General features: G+C 43.9%; 1 protein-coding gene across 1 annotated transcript in view; it reads left to right on the forward strand.

Moving 5' to 3' along the window:
• LOC136879285 (ankyrin repeat and MYND domain-containing protein 1) overlaps window positions 1-17,211 on the forward strand; it is a 299,890-nt gene that overhangs the window by 141,052 nt on the left and 141,627 nt on the right. The gene's annotated exons all lie outside the window — the stretch shown is intronic.

Consider the following 17,211-nt stretch of genomic DNA (forward strand, 5'->3'; position numbering starts at 1 on the left):
TTCAAATGGAAACAGAAAGTCAATCGACGCTTACAACTTCATAAATACGTTCTCAGCGTACAGAAATCTTGTTCTCATCGTACAGTCATCATCATCATCATCCTAAACCATCTCCAGTTTCCTGGGTATGGTATATGAGCCTCTTCCATCTCATCCTGTCCTTGTACGATTCTTTCCCCACCAACTTGTCCCAATCATGACCTCTCAGCAGTACATCGTTCTTAATTAAATCTATCCATTTCCTTCGTGGCCTTCCCATGGATCATCTTCCTGCTACTTTTCTGTCAAATTCCTTCCTTGCAGTTCTGTTTACTGGCATCCTCTTCATGTGACCAAATCACTTCAGTCTTGATATCTGAATCTTATTGAGGAGAGAATCATCTATTCCTACTTCTTCTCTAATTTCCTCATTCCTCATCTTGTCTTTCCTGGTTTTCTGGATCATAATGCATAGGAATTTCATTTCAGCTGCCTGAAGTTTGGAATTATCTCTATTGGTCAGTGTTGTGGTAAATTTCAAGGGTTTTTGGTATTACCAGGGTGATCGCGTGTTTGTGAGATCATTAAGACGAGACACCCCTACCTGAGAGGATGAAAACTAGTTTTCAGCACCGAACTAAAGTTGGGTAGTGTTTAGTTCTAAGTAATTGTATCATTATTTTAATACAGTATTTAAAGAATGGAAAAGAACAAATAAAAGTGGCATATCAAGACTTATATATAGAGATAGGAACATGAAAAGGAACACATACTATAATAGGATGAGGACAAAACGACAAGGCAGGGACAGAGAACTTCTGGAACGCACTTGATAAGGTAGTAACGGAAGCAAACAAGAGAGGTGTCACGATCTTGCTGGGGGATTTCAATGCACAGCTAGGCACTGAAAGGAGATTCAAAGGCCCTGTAGGGAATTATCCTGCGCACAAGAGAACAAATAAGAATGGAGAAAGGCTTGTGAACTTGTGCAAAGGACACAAGATGAGAATCATGACCACACACTATAAAGCCAAGGCAAATAAAAAGACAACCTGGGTAAGTCCAAGCAATAGAATTGGTGCAAGGCAGATAGACCATGTAGCGATCCAAGACAAAAACCATGCGGAGTTCATGAACACCAAAGTCAGGAAAAACAGCAGAATGGAATCTGACCACTATCTCACTGAAATCAAATGTAGATGGATACCAAACAGAACTAGAAGAAACATGAACAGAAATTCACACCAGATCAACTGAGAACTGCTGAACAAAGCAGAGATCATAAGGTTAGAGAAGAATCCAAACGATCGGCCACTAATAACAAGAGAAGAAAGCATGAGTGGTGGACAGAAGAATGTGAAGAAGTGGTAGAGTACAGGAGGAAGATGTGGGTAAGTTGGCAGACTGCCAAGATGGAAGAGGACCTGTCAACATTTGAGACAGCGAGAAGGATGTCTGCTAAAATTATTAGGAATGCCAGAAGGAAAAGGTGGAATGAGAGGCTGGAAGAAGCTGATCATGCGTTTTAGAAAAACAAATCATGATCCTTCTTTAAGGAGATGAAGAGCAGGATAAATGGTTATGAGTCGAAAGAACCTTTTATGAAAGGACAAGATGGCGAGTTGAAAATAGGTGAAAAAGACGTATGTGAGGAAATGGCAAGATATTTCAAAGATCTACTGAACACAGAAGCATCCCCAGGGAGTCTGACTCTACAATACAGCAGAGACATCAGCCAAGGACGAGCACCCACCAGAACAGAAGTTGTGAAGGCAATCAAGGATCTCAAGAACAACAAAGCGGCAGGTAATGATGGCATATGCGCCGAGGAGATCAAATGGGGTGGTCCTGCAATGGAAGAAAGCATGTACAGAATAATAACAGACATCTGGATAAATAAGAAGATACCAGTACCTAGCGACTGGAAAGAAGCCATAATTATACCAGTTCATAAGAAAGGAGACAAAAGAATACTGGATAACTACAGAGGTATCTCACTGCTAAACATTTGGTACAAGATACTCTCAAGATTATTGCTGAATAGAGTGGAAGCACAGCTTGAATCGACCTTAGGAGAATACCAGCATGGTTTCCGGAAAGGGAGAAACTGTGTAGAACATATCTTTGGACTCAAGAGAATCATAGAACACAGACACAGGAAAGGAAAGTACTCAAAAGTGACATTTGTAGACTTCTCAAAAGCCTATGAGTCGATAGACAGGAACACACTACTGAACATCCAAAGCGACTGAGAACTGGATTCTACGACACATGCATTGGTGGGGAAACATTGAAGGCTACAACCGCTAAAGTAAGATACCGGAGTATGTTGTCAGGCAGCTTTGAAATTAAGACAGGAGTCCAACAAGGGGATGGTCTGTCGCCAATATTATTTAACCTAGTTTTGGATGAAGTGGTGAAGCAGTGGAGACAGTTGAATAGAACCATGGGAATTGAAGGTGTACAGATTGGATATAAGATCAAAAACAATGTCATAGTAAATTGCCTTGTTTTCGCAGATGATATGGTGTTGTTACATGAGAAGGAAGAAGACGCAAAGTTGGCACTAGCAAATCTAGCAGAGACTGCAGCAAGGTTGGTCTAAAAATTGCCTACAACAAGACAAAGGTACTGAATACGAAGACTGATTGGAATGTAAAAGGCCAAGTGGTAGAGAGAGTCGACAGCTTCTGGTACCTAAGTGAGAACATCATGGGTAAAGTACAAAGCAACAAAAGTACCACAGACAGAGCTCAACTGCTGCTGAAACTACGATATGCAGCCATGACTACATATGGAAAGAAGAACCTCTCGAAGAACGCCAAACTGTGACACTATATGATAACCATCAGGAATGCTGCATTATATGCAACGGATGGAAATTCTAAGTTCCCAAATGTCTTACATCTGATCTGTTATTATATGCAACTGAAATGCTGGCATTGGGCAAAAGAGCATGAAGTGGTGAAGCAGTGGAGACAGTTGAATAGAACCATGGGAATTGAAGGTGTACAGATTGGATATAAGATCAAAAACAATGTCATAGTAAATTGCCTTGTTTTCGCAGATGATATGGTGTTGTTACATGAGAAGGAAGAAGACGCAAAGTTGGCACTAGCAAATCTAGCAGAGACTGCAGCAAGGTTGGTCTAAAAATCGAGAAAGAAGAAAGGAGAATCTTGAGACATATATGGGGCACCAAGAAGCGAGGTAAAATCTGGGTACATAGATCGAGGCAGGAACTATATGAGAGTATAGAATCAAGCTCGAGTGTGATAAGAAAGAGAAGGTTAGGTTTGTTGGACATCTCGTGAGGATGGATGAGTAGGCTGACGAAGAAGATATGGAATGCAACCTGCTTAACTGGAAATAAGTGGATGAAGGAAGTCAGAGAAGATTGGGAGACTATTGGCATAAAGGATAAATATCCACTGATGACAGTACAGGATAGGTCCAAATACAGAAAGCTCATGGAAGGTCACAGATGGACAGACACCAGGATCCAGATTCAGATCACGGAAGCAGAGAGAAAGAGGAGGAGTGAGAGAATGAAGAGGTATTGGGAAGTAAGAAGACGTGCTGAACAAGTCACTCGTGATCCTCAGGGATCATAACGAACCGAATAGAATAGAATAGAATAGAATAGAATAGAATAGAATAGAATAGAATAGGATGAGAACAATGGCAGGTCAGTGTGGGAAGTGCGAGTAATAGAAAGAAGGCACAGGAGACAAGGATGCTCTTCACATCTTCTCCTCAATCTCAGTTCGTTTTTGTCGCCGGTGGTGAGAAGTTCATAATGTGGATGGAATTATTGAATTCTTGTCATGATGCTAACATTTTTTTGAGTAATCGTCATTGGAAAAAGTAAGGAACTCTCAGACATTTTTGAAGTCAGTTAAATATTTGTTTTATTTTCTTGTTGTAAATCTATGTAAATTTTTGGTAAAATGGTCATTGCAAGAAATAAGACATTTGCGAAGAAGTTGATGAAACTTTTTTTTTTTTTTTTTTGTGAATTTAAGAATGTTAATAAGAATTTTCAGGACTCACAAGACAGACAGTTAATTATATTTATTTGATCATTATGAGTTTTTCCAACCCTTGTCCCGTTTCCCTACGGGGTCGGGTATAAGGTGAGATGAATCTGTTGTGGCAGGTTTTTATGACTGGATGCCCTTCCTGACGTCAACCTCATCAGAGGAGTTAATGAGATGAAATGAATGACATGATATATAATAGTAAGAAGGGAGAGGGTGAAACCCAGTGCCGGCACATAGTCTACTCCTGTCAAATAGCACCAAGGGGTCTGCTCAAGGCTTAACGTCACCATCCGACGGACGAATCACCATCAACAGCGTCATATGCCCTCACTCCATATGGACACTGCGGAGAGGTTTGGAATTTAATCCACGCTTTGGCACACAATCTAGTGATTAGAAATTGTATACCACGACCTCCCCTACCCTGCCGGCCAACATTCTGATGGTGAAAATTTTTTCGACCAATGGGACTCAAACCGGCTAACCTCGGTGTCAGACCGTTTAGACTTCAGCGCCTTAACGATCATGGCCACCAGGCAGGCTTAATCATTATGAGTGTTGGAAGAAGAAAAAAAGAAAACACTTGTATTTTGATATTGGAGATCTCCCTAGCGTGCTTGTTGTAACCCAACTTTTGTATCACCTTGTATTTGCCATGTGGAGGCTTCGATCACAAAATCGCTGAGTTTCACAATCGAAACCTCTAATGTGTTGCCCACATAACCATATAAGGTAACGTATTTTCATTGGTTGGAATAACAATCATTTTCATTGGTGAAAATTTCGGGTCGAATCGTAGGTAGCTTCCCTGATTGGCTGTTTGAGTGTTTCTCAATTTCCGGCCTTTGGATCCTCAGTAGGAGCAGGGCTCTTGTCCACGTCTTTTGGTTTTCGTACGTCCTCACGGTCGGACACACCTTGTGGGTGGTCTGGTCAACGGCTCCAGTCACCTCGGGGTAAGCATGTTTTCTTTTCGCAGATGTTAAATTAATATGTAAATATATTTGCTTTGGAGTTTACCTTAGACCCTGGTTTTCGCGATTTTGTTTTGTAATGCCTTAGCTCATCAGCTAGGCATATCCTTTGTTTTGGAGGCAATTCCCTTTTATTAACCTTTTGTGTAATGTAAAATTTATTTTTCCATCCGGGTTGCCTCCAGTAGTCCAGTATCAATTTAGGGTAAGCCTGTGGAGCTATGCGTCTCTCGCTGATGCGAATTAGGAGAGGACAGCAACTCTAAAGGCCTCTGCATTAAATTTCAAGTTCTTTTGTTATTTTCTTTGTAAACTATTTGTAATAATCTGTAAACTCTTTTCTATTTGCCTTGTAAGATGGTTGTAATTATGTTTATATTCCCTGTTAAATTTTCCTTGTGAATTTCATTTTTTAAGTTATGCTCACCTTTTAAATGTAATCATAATATTTTATTGCAATTTTAATTTTCTGAAGAACCATACAGGAACCTTGTGGTTCGATTCAACTTGTTTCTTTATTGATCATGTTACCTTTTTATTACTGTTATTATAACTTGCTGAAATTTCTTTATTGTTAATAAACCAGAGTGAAGGGTAAACGCTCTCATGTCTTTTTCCCTACAATGTCACATAAGATCACGTCCTCTGTAGGGTTTGCAGTCCGCTTTCTCACACCCTTTCTCTAGTTGTCATGTTGGTAATCCTGTGTATCTTTGTTTCTAGCCATGTGCATGTTTTTGAAATTTGAGATTGTTTTTATTTGTGTGTAATCGGCTGACATATGTCCCTTTAGGTTTGTTCTTTGATTATTACTTTATTACTTTGTCTTATATGTACTTTAAATAATTTGACCCAGCTCTAAAGGGGTCTGATAGCTGAGGCATGGTTGTAGAAGAAAGAGACGCGAAAGCGGTAACCCTTAAACTAATCTAAAATAACCAGTATCATCTCCTAACGTAATTTCTTGTTAACATGTCTCATGTGGTCCCTATCCCTTTCCAGTTGAGGAAGGAGGAATTAATCTACGAACTTCGTATTCGTAGATTGAATTCAATAGGAAGGGTTAGAGATGACGCGAGCTTGTTAAAGCAATCGCTTAATATACCAGTATCCGTCCCTGAGTTATCAACAGAAGAAGTGTGCGCATCTTTGACAATTGTTAGAGATAAATTTACGGAGTGCGAAGCTATTCGTTTGTCCTTTTGTTCCTCTGAACGATCTACTGCTCAATTAACACGGGTGAAAGCCCAACTGCAGCATTACATGGACAGGATTCGCGATCTGTTGGCTCTTAATTTATCTGCAAACAAGCGACATGAGTGTGAGTTGTTATTATCTCAGTTTTCTGGCATTTTTGATAAAATAGTTGGCTTGCTGGCAAGCTGTTTCTCTTCCAATAATGTAAAGATATCCTCACGTCCAAGTGTCACCTGTATCAAACACTTTGGTTGTTTCTCAAATGTGCAAAAATGTTTTGCAGTTGCGAATATTTGCGCCGGTTTCGTTGCAATTCAACCGCAGTCCTAACCTCACTTTCAGTACTCCAACTTTTACCCAAGGGCGTTTGAACCAAGATTACTCTACAGCTGTAATTCCTTCCCAGAACCAATCTAGTCCTTCTCAGGTACCTACTACCCCTGTTGTTTCTCAAGTTTTTGCTAATATACCTCATCCATTAACTACTATGTTTAAGAGTGTATCAAAGTTCACCGCAAATTCAATTGATGAGATCATTTCCTTTCTACGTTTCCTGGTTGAATTTAGAGATTAGGCCATTGTATACTCCTTAAGTAGTGATAATTTCTTCCAAGTCTTATATCCACATGTATCTGGAGCTCTTTCTGAGCACATCATAAGAGCCATTTCTGAAAAGTGGACAGTGGACCAGTTTCATGCCCAGGTACTTGAGTTCTTTATTCCTTCCTGTGCATTGTCTTCTTTGGTGAAAAGGTATTATTTCCGTGTGAGCATTTGAATGAAAATTTGTCTGAATATATTCAGGACATTAAGTTCAATGCTAGGGTTTTTATGCTCAACTATTCTGAGTCTCAAATGGTTGTTAGCATTGTCGTATCTTGCTCTTTCACTGTGACCAGCTACCTTCGCTCAATTGGAAGCTATCACTGTTTCTACCGAAGGCATTAGGTATGTCAACCAGCTACGTGTTGCGTTAGCTCCTCCTCCTATTAGCATGTCTTCTCAGGTCATTGGTACCATTTCTTCTTCTTCCAAGCCACGTAATTCAAAACTGCCGTGGGTGGTCAACTTGAAAATTCCCAGAGGAATTGTCCTAAGATTGAGCCCTTAGGCAATTCAAATCCTAATGTGGGTAGAGTTTCTTCCCCGACTAATTCTTGCAGATATTGTGAGTCGAATAGACATTTTTCTAGACAGTGTCCTCGCAATTCTTCCGGATCTGGGCGTTCTGGTAATGGCAATTCCAGATGACTAACCACCAATTCTTGTGCCAAACCTCATAGTGTAGCTTCATGTTTCGTCTGTTATCGCTGTCAGATGATGACTTATATAATCCTGCAGCTGATGATAAACCTCTGTCTGACCCTAGTGTCAATTTCCCACAATCTTGTGGTATTTCGGTTATTCCTCCTTGTAAGTTGCCTTACATAGGCTTGGAGGTGAACAATGAACCTGTCTGTGCTTTGGTTGATTCTGGAAGTAGCCTCACCTTAATGAATGAAAATTGGTATAACTCCGTGAAATCTGTTTGTAAATTCCCTTCTTTAAAACCTGTATCTTTAACATGCCATACGGCTAACTCTAATTCCTTGAATGTGATTGGATGTATGGATGTCAAAATAAAAATCCATAATTTCACATGGAAAATGCCCATGCTAGTGGCGAAAGATTTATCTTCTCCTTTCATTTTAGGTGCAAATTTTATTGCCAAAACTGGTATGATATTGGACCTTCAGTACAATGAGTTCCAGTTTAAATTTTCCGTTAGGATCTTTCATTTGTGTAATCGTTCCCCTATTCTTCCTTATCATGTCAATGCTGTTTCTGAAGACACGGATGAACCCAAAGTTTTTGATTTTGATCATTTGCCTGACGATCAGGCCAACCAATTTAGGAATCTTTGTGATAAATTTCCTGATGTGTTTACTGATAAGTTAGGTGTAGGTGTGACCAATGTTTTGGAATATAAAATTGAAGTAACTGATAATGTACCTGTTCATTCTCCTCCATATCGGTTGTCGCCTCCCAAGATGAAAGCCCTTAAGGCTATCATCGATCAAATACTTGCTGATGGTGTAATACGTCCCTCTAAATATATGTACTCTTCTCCCATATTTCTTGTCCCTAAACCACAGGGTGGCTTTCGACCTGTTATTGATTATCGGATGTTAAATAAGAAAGTTGTGCTTCAATCTGTTCCTCTTCCTGACTTACACTCTTGTTTCTCTTGGTTTGCTAATGCCAACATTTTTACCACTTTTGATTTGAATCAGGCATATTATCAGAGACCTCTTGCTGAGGAATCCAAGCACCTTACTGCTTTTGCCACTGACTGGAACCTCTATGAATTCGAGCGCGTACCATTTGGTTGGCCACAGGCGCTGCAGTCCTAACTTGGCTGCTAGCCAGACATTAAATTCAAATTAGTCTATAATTATTTGGACGATTTGGTTAGTTTCAATGAAACCTTTGAAGAGCACATTGTTCATCTCAATGAAGTCCTTGAAAGACTACATAAAGCAGGGTTAATACTTAAGGCTAGCAAAGTTTCTTTTGCACAGCCCCAGATGTCCTCCTTAGGGCATATTGTGTCTGAAAAAGGTGTCTCTATTGACCAATCTTGTACTGCAGCTATTCAAAATTTTCCTACCCCTAAGGCTGTAGCTAGGTTCGTTGGCATGGTCAATTTCTTCCGTAAATTCATCCCCAATTTTGATAGAGCAGCCCCATTAAATGCCTTGAGGAGAAAAGATGCTAAATTTGAGTGGGGTGATGCCCAACTTGAAGGCTTCTATGACTTGAAATTTGCCTTATGTAATGCTCCTGTGCTGGCGATGCCAGATTTTTCTAAATGTTTCATTCTCCAAACCGATGCCTCATCTACTGGTATATCTGGTGTTCTCCTTCAGGAATTTGAAGATGGACGTCGTCCAATTTCTTATGCTTCCAATAGTCTCAATCCTGCTGAACGCAACTATTCGATATATGAATTAGAAGCCTTAGCTGTTGTTTTCTCTCTAGAAAGGTTTAGAATGTACCTCGAACACCTCCCATTTGATCTTGAAACTGATAATCAGGCATTAAGTTGGGTACTGGCCAAACCAAGAAGAACAGGTCGTCTTGCACGTTAGGCAGTAGGCATCTCAGCTTTTCAATTTGAAGCTCGCCATATTCGTGGAACTCGAAATGTTGTTGCTGACAGTCTCAGTAGGATGTTCTATCCTGGCAGTTCTGATCCTCAATCAGAGCCTGCAGATCCCTCTCCTGAACAAGTTTCAGCCTTTGTTAATGTAGTTTTGACCAATTCCCCTTTCTTTTTCAAAGATATTGCTAAACATGAGGAAGATGTTCCTGAATTGAAGGCTATTATTGATAGGATTAAGTCTAGTGAACATGTCAAACCTTATGTCCTTAAGAATGGTGTTCTGTGTTGTCCTGCTCGTGGTCGCAGAGACCCCAAAATTGTTGTTCCAGCTAATTTGGTTCCTGCTCTTTTTAATTATTTCATGTATCCCCTGTTGGTGGACACCTCGATGTGTTCAAGACTAAAGAGAAAATCTGTAAACATTTTATTTGGAAATCCATGGATGGTGAAATCCGCACCATGGTTAAATCTTGTAAAACCTGTTATATCAGTAAACCTGCTCCTAATACCCACCTAGGTCTGTTGTCATCTGAGCAAGCTTCTCGCCGGATGCAGAGACTGTTTATTCATTGGTCCTTTTCCGAGATCATGGACCAACCATCGTTTCATGCTTGTGTGTGTTGATGCGTTCTCGCGTTTTAAGTGGCTGTTCCCGAGTCATATGGCTAATGCTAATACTACTATTTCTTGCTTGAAACAGATCTTTGCTTCATTTGGACCCTGTCAATGTTTGGTAAGTGACAATGCTAGAGCTTTTACATCTGTACAATTCCACAATTTCTGTTTTGATTTGTCAATTACTCCTTATTACCCAAGGCCTAATTATGCTGAAAGAGTCAATCGAAATCTTAGATCTGCTCTTATTGCCTACCCTTCTGCTGACCACTCTAAGTGGGATTCCTCACTTAATTGGTTATCATTTGCTTTCAATACTGCCGTTCATGAAAGTCATAAGCAAACTCCTGCTTCATTGATGCTAGCGTTCACTCTCAATACTCCACTCTCCAATCTGTGGTCCATTAATGATTTTCTACCTGATGTCGCAAATCCAGAAACGATTCATGCTGCTTGGCACCGTGCGCGTAAAAATTTGAAGGTGTATTACGGTAAAGTTCAATGTAAATATAATCACGGGTGAAGACTGCACAGTCTGTCTGTGGGTGACCAGGTTTATATAAAGACTCATACTATGAGCAGTGCTGCGGACCATGTCATTAGTAAGTTGGCCCCCAGATTTCGAGGTCCCTGTACAATTTTGAAATTTCTAACCCCGTGTCATTGTTAGTCAACGATCCTGAAAAGAAGAGGATCAATATAAATGGTCCGTTATTGGACATTATAAATTTTCCAGCTAACTCATTCTTGGTTGCCAGCGTTTCGCCCTCGTGTGCTAGGGTGATGGAGAGTCAGTTACCACACAGGCTATGGCTGAGTAGCTCCAGGTGATGGAGAGTCAGTTACCACACAGGCTATGGCTGAGTAGCTCCAGGTGATGGAGAGTCAGTGACCACACAGACTATGGCTGGGTAGCTCCAGGTGATGGAGAGTCAGTGACCACACAGCCTATGGCTGGGTAGCTCCAGGTGATGGAGAGTCAGTGACCACACAGACTGTGGCTGGGTAGCTCCAGGTGATGGAGAGTCAGTGACCACACAGCCTATGGCTGAGTAGCTCCAGGTGATGGAGAGTCAGTGACCACACAGACTATGGCTGGGTAGCTCCAGGTGATGGAGAGTCAGTGACCACACAGGCTATGGCTGAGTAGCTCCAGGTGATGGAGAGTCAGTGACCACACAGACTGTGGCTGGGTAGCTCCAGGTGATGGAGAGTCAGTTACCACACAGGCTATGGCTGAGTAGCTCCAGGTGATGGAGAGTCAGTGACCACACAGACTATGGCTGGGTAGCTCCAGGTGATGGAGAGTCAGTGACCACACAGCCTATGGCTGAGTAGCTCCAGGTGATGGAGAGTCAGTTACCACACAGGCTATGGCTGAGTAGCTCCAGGTGATGGAGAGTCAGTGACCACACAGACTGTGGCTGGGTAGCTCCAGGTGATGGAGAGTCAGTGACCACACAGCCTATGGCTGAGTAGCTCCAGGTGATGGAGCATCAGTGACCACACAGACTATGGCTGGGTAGCTCCAGGTGATGGAGAGTCAGTGACCACACAGGCTATGGCTGAGTAGCTCCAGGTGATGGAGAGTCAGTGACCACACAGACTATGGCTGGGTAGCTCCAGGTGATGGAGAGTCAGTGACCACACAGACTATTGCTGAGTAGCTCCAGGTGATGGAGAGTCAGTGACCACAGAGACTGTGGCTGGATAGCTCCAGGTGATGGAGAGTCAGTGACCACAGAGACTATTGCTGAGTAGCTCCATGTGATGGAGAGTCAGTGACCACACAGACTATGGCTGAGTAGCTCCAGGTGATGGAGAGTCAGTTACCACACAGGCTATGGCTGAGTAGCTCCATGTGATGGAGAGTCAGTGACCACACAGCCTATGGCTGAGTAGCTCCAGGTGATGGAGAGTCAGTTACCACACAGGCTATGGCTGAGTAGCTCCATGTGATGGAGAGTCAGTGACCACACAGACTATGGCTGGGTAGCTCCAGGTGATGGAGTGTCAGTGACCACACAGAGTATCGCTCGATAGCTCCAGGTGATGGAGAGTCAGTGACCACACAGACTGTGGCTGGGTAGCTCCAGGTGATGGAGAGTCAGTGACCACACAGACTTTGGCTGAGTAGCTCCAGGTGATGGAGAGTCAGTGACCACACAGACTATGGCTGAGTAGCTCCAGGTAATGGAGAGTCAGTGATCACACAGAGTATCGCTGGATAGCTCCAGGTGATGGAGAGTCAGTGACCACACAGACTATGGCTGAGTAGCTCCAGGTGATGGAGTGTCAGTGACCACACAGAGTATCGCTCGATAGCTCCAGGTGATGGAGTGTCAGTGACCACACAGACTATGGCTGGGTAGCTCCAGGTGATGGAGAGCCAGTGAGCACACAGACTGTGGCTGGGTAGCTCCAGGTGATGGAGAGTCAGTGACCACACAGACTATGGCTGAGTAGCTCCAGGTGATGGAGAGTCAGTGACCATAGAGACTATGGCTGAGTAGCTCCAGGTGATGGAGAGTCAGTTACTACAGAGACTATGGCTGAGTAGCTCCAGGTGATGGAGCGTCAGTGACCACACAGACTATGGCTGAGTAGCTCCAGGGATGGAGAGTCAGTTACCACAGAGACTATGGCTAAGTAGCTCCAGGTGATGGAGAGTCAGTGACCACAGAGACTATGGCTGAGTAGCTCCAGGTGATGGAGAGTCAGTTACTACAGAGACTGTGGCTGGGTAGCTCCAGGTGATGGAGAGTCAGTTACTACAGAGACTATGGCTGAGTAGCTCCAGGTGATGGAGAGTCAGTGACCACACAGACTATGGCTGAGTAGCTCCAGGTGATGGAGAGTCAGTGACCACACAGACTATGGCTGAGTAGCTCCAGGTGATGGAGCATCAGTGACCACACAGCCTATGGCTGGGTAGCTCCAGGTGATGGAGCATCAGTGACCACACAGACTATGGCTGCGTAGCTCCAGGTGATGGAGAGTCAGTGACCACACAGACCATGGCTGAGTAGCTCCAGGTGATGGAGAGTCAGTGACCATAGAGACTATGGCTGAGTAGCTCCAGGTGATGGAGTATCAGTTACCACACAGACTATGGCTGGGTAGCTCCAGGTGATGGAGAGTCAGTTACTACAGAGACTATGGCTGCGTAGCTCCAGGTGATGGAGAGTCAGTGACCACACAGACTATGGCTGAGTACCTCCAGGTGATGGAGAGTCAGTTACCACACAGACTATGGCTGAGTACCTCCATGTGATGGAGAGTCAGTGACCACACAGACTATGGCTGGGTACCTCCAGGTGATGGAGAGTCAGTGACCACACAGACTATGGCTGGGTAGCTCCAGGTGATGGAGAGTCAGTGACCACACAGACTGTGGCTGGGTAGCTCCAGGTGATGGAGAGTCAGTGACCACACAGACTATGGCTGGGTAGCTCCAGGTGATGGAGAGTCAGTGACCACACAGACTATGGCTGGGTAGCTCCAGGTGATGGAGAGTCAGTGACCACACAGACTATGGCTGGGTAGCTCCAGGTGATGGAGAGTCAGTGACCACACAGACTATGGCTGGGTAGCTCCAGGTGATGGAGAGTCAGTGACCACACAGACTATGGCTGGGTAGCTCCAGGTGATGGAGTGTCAGTGACCACACAGACAATGGCTGGGTACCTCCAGGTGATGGAGAGTCAGTGACCACACAGATTATGGCTGGGTAGCTCCAGGTGATGGAGCGTCAGTTACCACACAGACTATGGCTGGGTACCTCCAGGTGATGGAGAGTCAGTGACCATAGAGACTATGGCTGAGTAGCTCCAGGTGATGGAGTATCAGTTACCACACAGACTATGGCTGGGTAGCTCCAGGTGATGGAGAGTCAGTTACTACAGAGACTATGGCTGCGTAGCTCCAGGTGATGGAGAGTCAGTGACCACAGAGACTATGGCTGAGTAGCTCCAGGTGATGGAGAGTCAGTGACCACACAGGCTATGGCTGGGTAGCTCCAGGTGATGGAGAGTCAGTGACCACAGAGACTATGGCTGAGTAGCTCCAGGTGATGGAGAGTCAGTGACCACACAGACCATGGCTGAGTAGCTCCAGGTGATGGAGAGTGAGTGACCACAGAGACTATGGCTGGGTAGCTCCAGGTGATGGAGCATCAGTGACCACACAGACTATGGCTGGGTAGCTCCAGGTGATGGAGCGTCAGTTACCACACAGACTATGGCTGGGTACCTCCAGGTGATGGAGAGTCAGTGACCATAGAGACTATGGCTGAGTAGCTCCAGGTGATGGAGTATCAGTTACCACACAGACTATGGCTGGGTAGCTCCAGGTGATGGAGAGTCAGTTACTACAGAGACTATGGCTGCGTAGCTCCAGGTGATGGAGAGTCAGTGACCACAGAGACTATGGCTGGGTAGCTCCAGGTGATGGAGCATCAGTGACCACACAGACTATGGCTGGGTAGCTCCAGGTGATGGAGCATCAGTGACCACACAGACTATGGCTGGGTAGCTCCAGGTGATGGAGCATCAGTGACCACACAGACTATGGCTGCGTAGCTCCAGGTGATGGAGAGTCAGTGACCACACAGACTATGGCTGGGTAGCTCCAGGTGATGGAGCATCAGTGACCACACAGACTATGGCTGGGTAGCTCCAGGTGATGGAGCATCAGTGACCACACAGACTATGGCTGCGTAGCTCCAGGTGATGGAGCATCAGTGACCACACAGACTATGGCTGAGTAGCTCCAGGTGATGGAGAGTCAGTGACCACAGAGACTATGGCTGCGTAGCTCCAGGTGATGGAGAGTCAGTGACCACAGAGACTATGGCTGCGTAGCTCCAGGTGATGGAGAGTCAGTGACCACACAGACTATGGCTGCGTAGCTCCAGGTGATGGAGAGTCAGTGACCACACAGACTATGGCTGCGTAGCTCCAGGTGATGGAGAGTCAGTGACCACACAGACTATGGCTGCGTAGCTCCAGGTGATGGAGTGTCAGTGACCACACAGACTATGGCTGCGTAGCTCCAGGTGATGGAGAGTCAGTGACCACACAGACTAGGACCCGGTACGAGTGCTGTAAATAAGGTAGTGCCAACATAGTCCGGACACTTAGAGGATGTCGGACATGCGCAAATAGTTCATGGGAGCAGTCACATGCCACTGTTGTTGATGTGTAGAGTGCACTTGATGGGCATCCAGTTCGAAGTATTGTTGCTGTGCAGCGTTGAGGTGGAAAGTGTCGATTTCACCGCTCTAAAGCATGTTTTCCAAGGATGATCAGTGTTCATGGATTAAAATCGAGGTTGCCCATGGCAAAAATGCATCAGAATATTGTCGAGGATTATGTGAAGCCTGTGGCGAGAATGCATTACAGTACAGGACAATTACACGATGGGCCATGGAATTTCGTGTGGGTCTGAAGGAGACTGCGGATTTGCATCACACAGGTCGCCGTCTATTCCTCAAGATCAGTTTGATATTGAGAGTGGTCTCATGTCCGTAGACCACCGATGGACGATCCAGGAATCATCCATAGTGGTTGGTCTATGTCATCAAATGGTGTGGCACATAGTAACGAAATGTTTTAACATGAGGAAAATTGCATCCTACTGGGTTTCATATCATCTCACCGATGTACAGAAATGGCACTGGTATGCACTGGCTGACATTCACCTGGACAGATATCACAACGAAGGAGACACATTTCTGCAGCGTACTGCCACCATTATTGACACTTGTGTCCGAGCCTACGATCCTGTATTAAAGCGTCAATCGAGTGAATGGCTTTAACCAGGTTCATCACGTCCACAGAAATTTTGACAGGAACTCAGACGGGTGATGCTTATGCGGATTGTGGCAAACGGGTACGAGGGTTTTATTCTTCTGCATGCTCTGCCCGAGGGACAAACCATCAACAATGACTACTGTTGTTGATTTCGGAAGCAACAACTGCACCCGGCAATGTGGTGCAAAAGTCCACATTTATTGCTAGACGATCATCCTATCTTGTAGTGTGACAGCACACATTGCTATGTTGCAAACATAGTCAAGCTCTTATTGCATTGCTGGCATTGGAAGGTCTTGGAATACCCTCCATGAGTTGTTGTGACTTCGACTTGTTTCCGAAGTTGAAGAAACCCCTCCAAGGCTGCCAATTTCCTGATGTGGCATCCGTACTCTGTGCAGTAGGGTGCTCCTTGCCAGCAGTCTCCAACAGCTTCCCGACATTTGGCAAAAGGTAATAGACTTTGCAGGTGACTACAGTGAAGGAATGTAGTGCACTTATACTTGTTAGTTCATTAAATATTGTGTTCTATTTATACTGCCACTACTCCAGTAGATGGGAACACAATGACCATACAGACTATATCTGTGTAATTCCAGCAAATGAGGACTCAATTATCACACGTAATAGGAATGTTTAATTCTGAGCTGACTCTAAGAGATGGGGGCTCAGAGACCACACTGACAAATCTAGAAGAGCCAAAGGCAGACATTTAAACTAGTAGAAATACATATTTCCTGGTGAGAATTGTCACTGCATTGTCCTACAAGGGAGGCTCACAGTGGCGTCTCAACGGCGTGTTAACCACCAACATCTTGGACATGTATGGCAATAGAACTCACAGGCAACACTGGGGGTGAAATGCTTGTATTGCACAATTGAAAGGACCTTAAGAGTGTGAATGCTTAAATCTAAAAATGCTTCCCCATTTTCACTCTAGTCAAATGCCATATTTGTACAGTTCTCTGCAAATTAATTAGAACTATATGTGTTTTTCATATTTTTCCCAATGGTTGACAATATTGTGCTACACATTGTTTATTCTTAGATCCCACACTCTGTATACATTCTTTGCACTGTTATTCATCGGTAATTAATCTGTGTGACAATTGTTTTAGGTTAAAAGTATATTTATTTCGATGTGTGTCACTTTTGAAAAATTTTGAGATTTCCTTGTGGGATTAGTAATATTTCTCTTGAGTGGATATGACTTCCAGGAAGCGTAATGCAATTGTAGCATTATCTCGGTATAGTTCGATGACACAAAAAGAGTTAACTACTAAATTTGGTGTCGGTGTACTGTAGGTATTGTAAATAGAATTATTCAGCAGCACAAACAGATTGGCTCAATTTCACTGAAAAAACAAGAAGGGAAACTGTGGCAGGAAAAAGAAAACTATCCCAACTGATGAATGTTTACTCCCCAGAAGAAGCAAATCAAACCT

Source organism: Anabrus simplex, chromosome 8, assembly GCF_040414725.1.
Source record: "Anabrus simplex isolate iqAnaSimp1 chromosome 8, ASM4041472v1, whole genome shotgun sequence".
Lineage (NCBI taxonomy): Eukaryota > Metazoa > Arthropoda > Insecta > Orthoptera > Tettigoniidae > Anabrus > Anabrus simplex.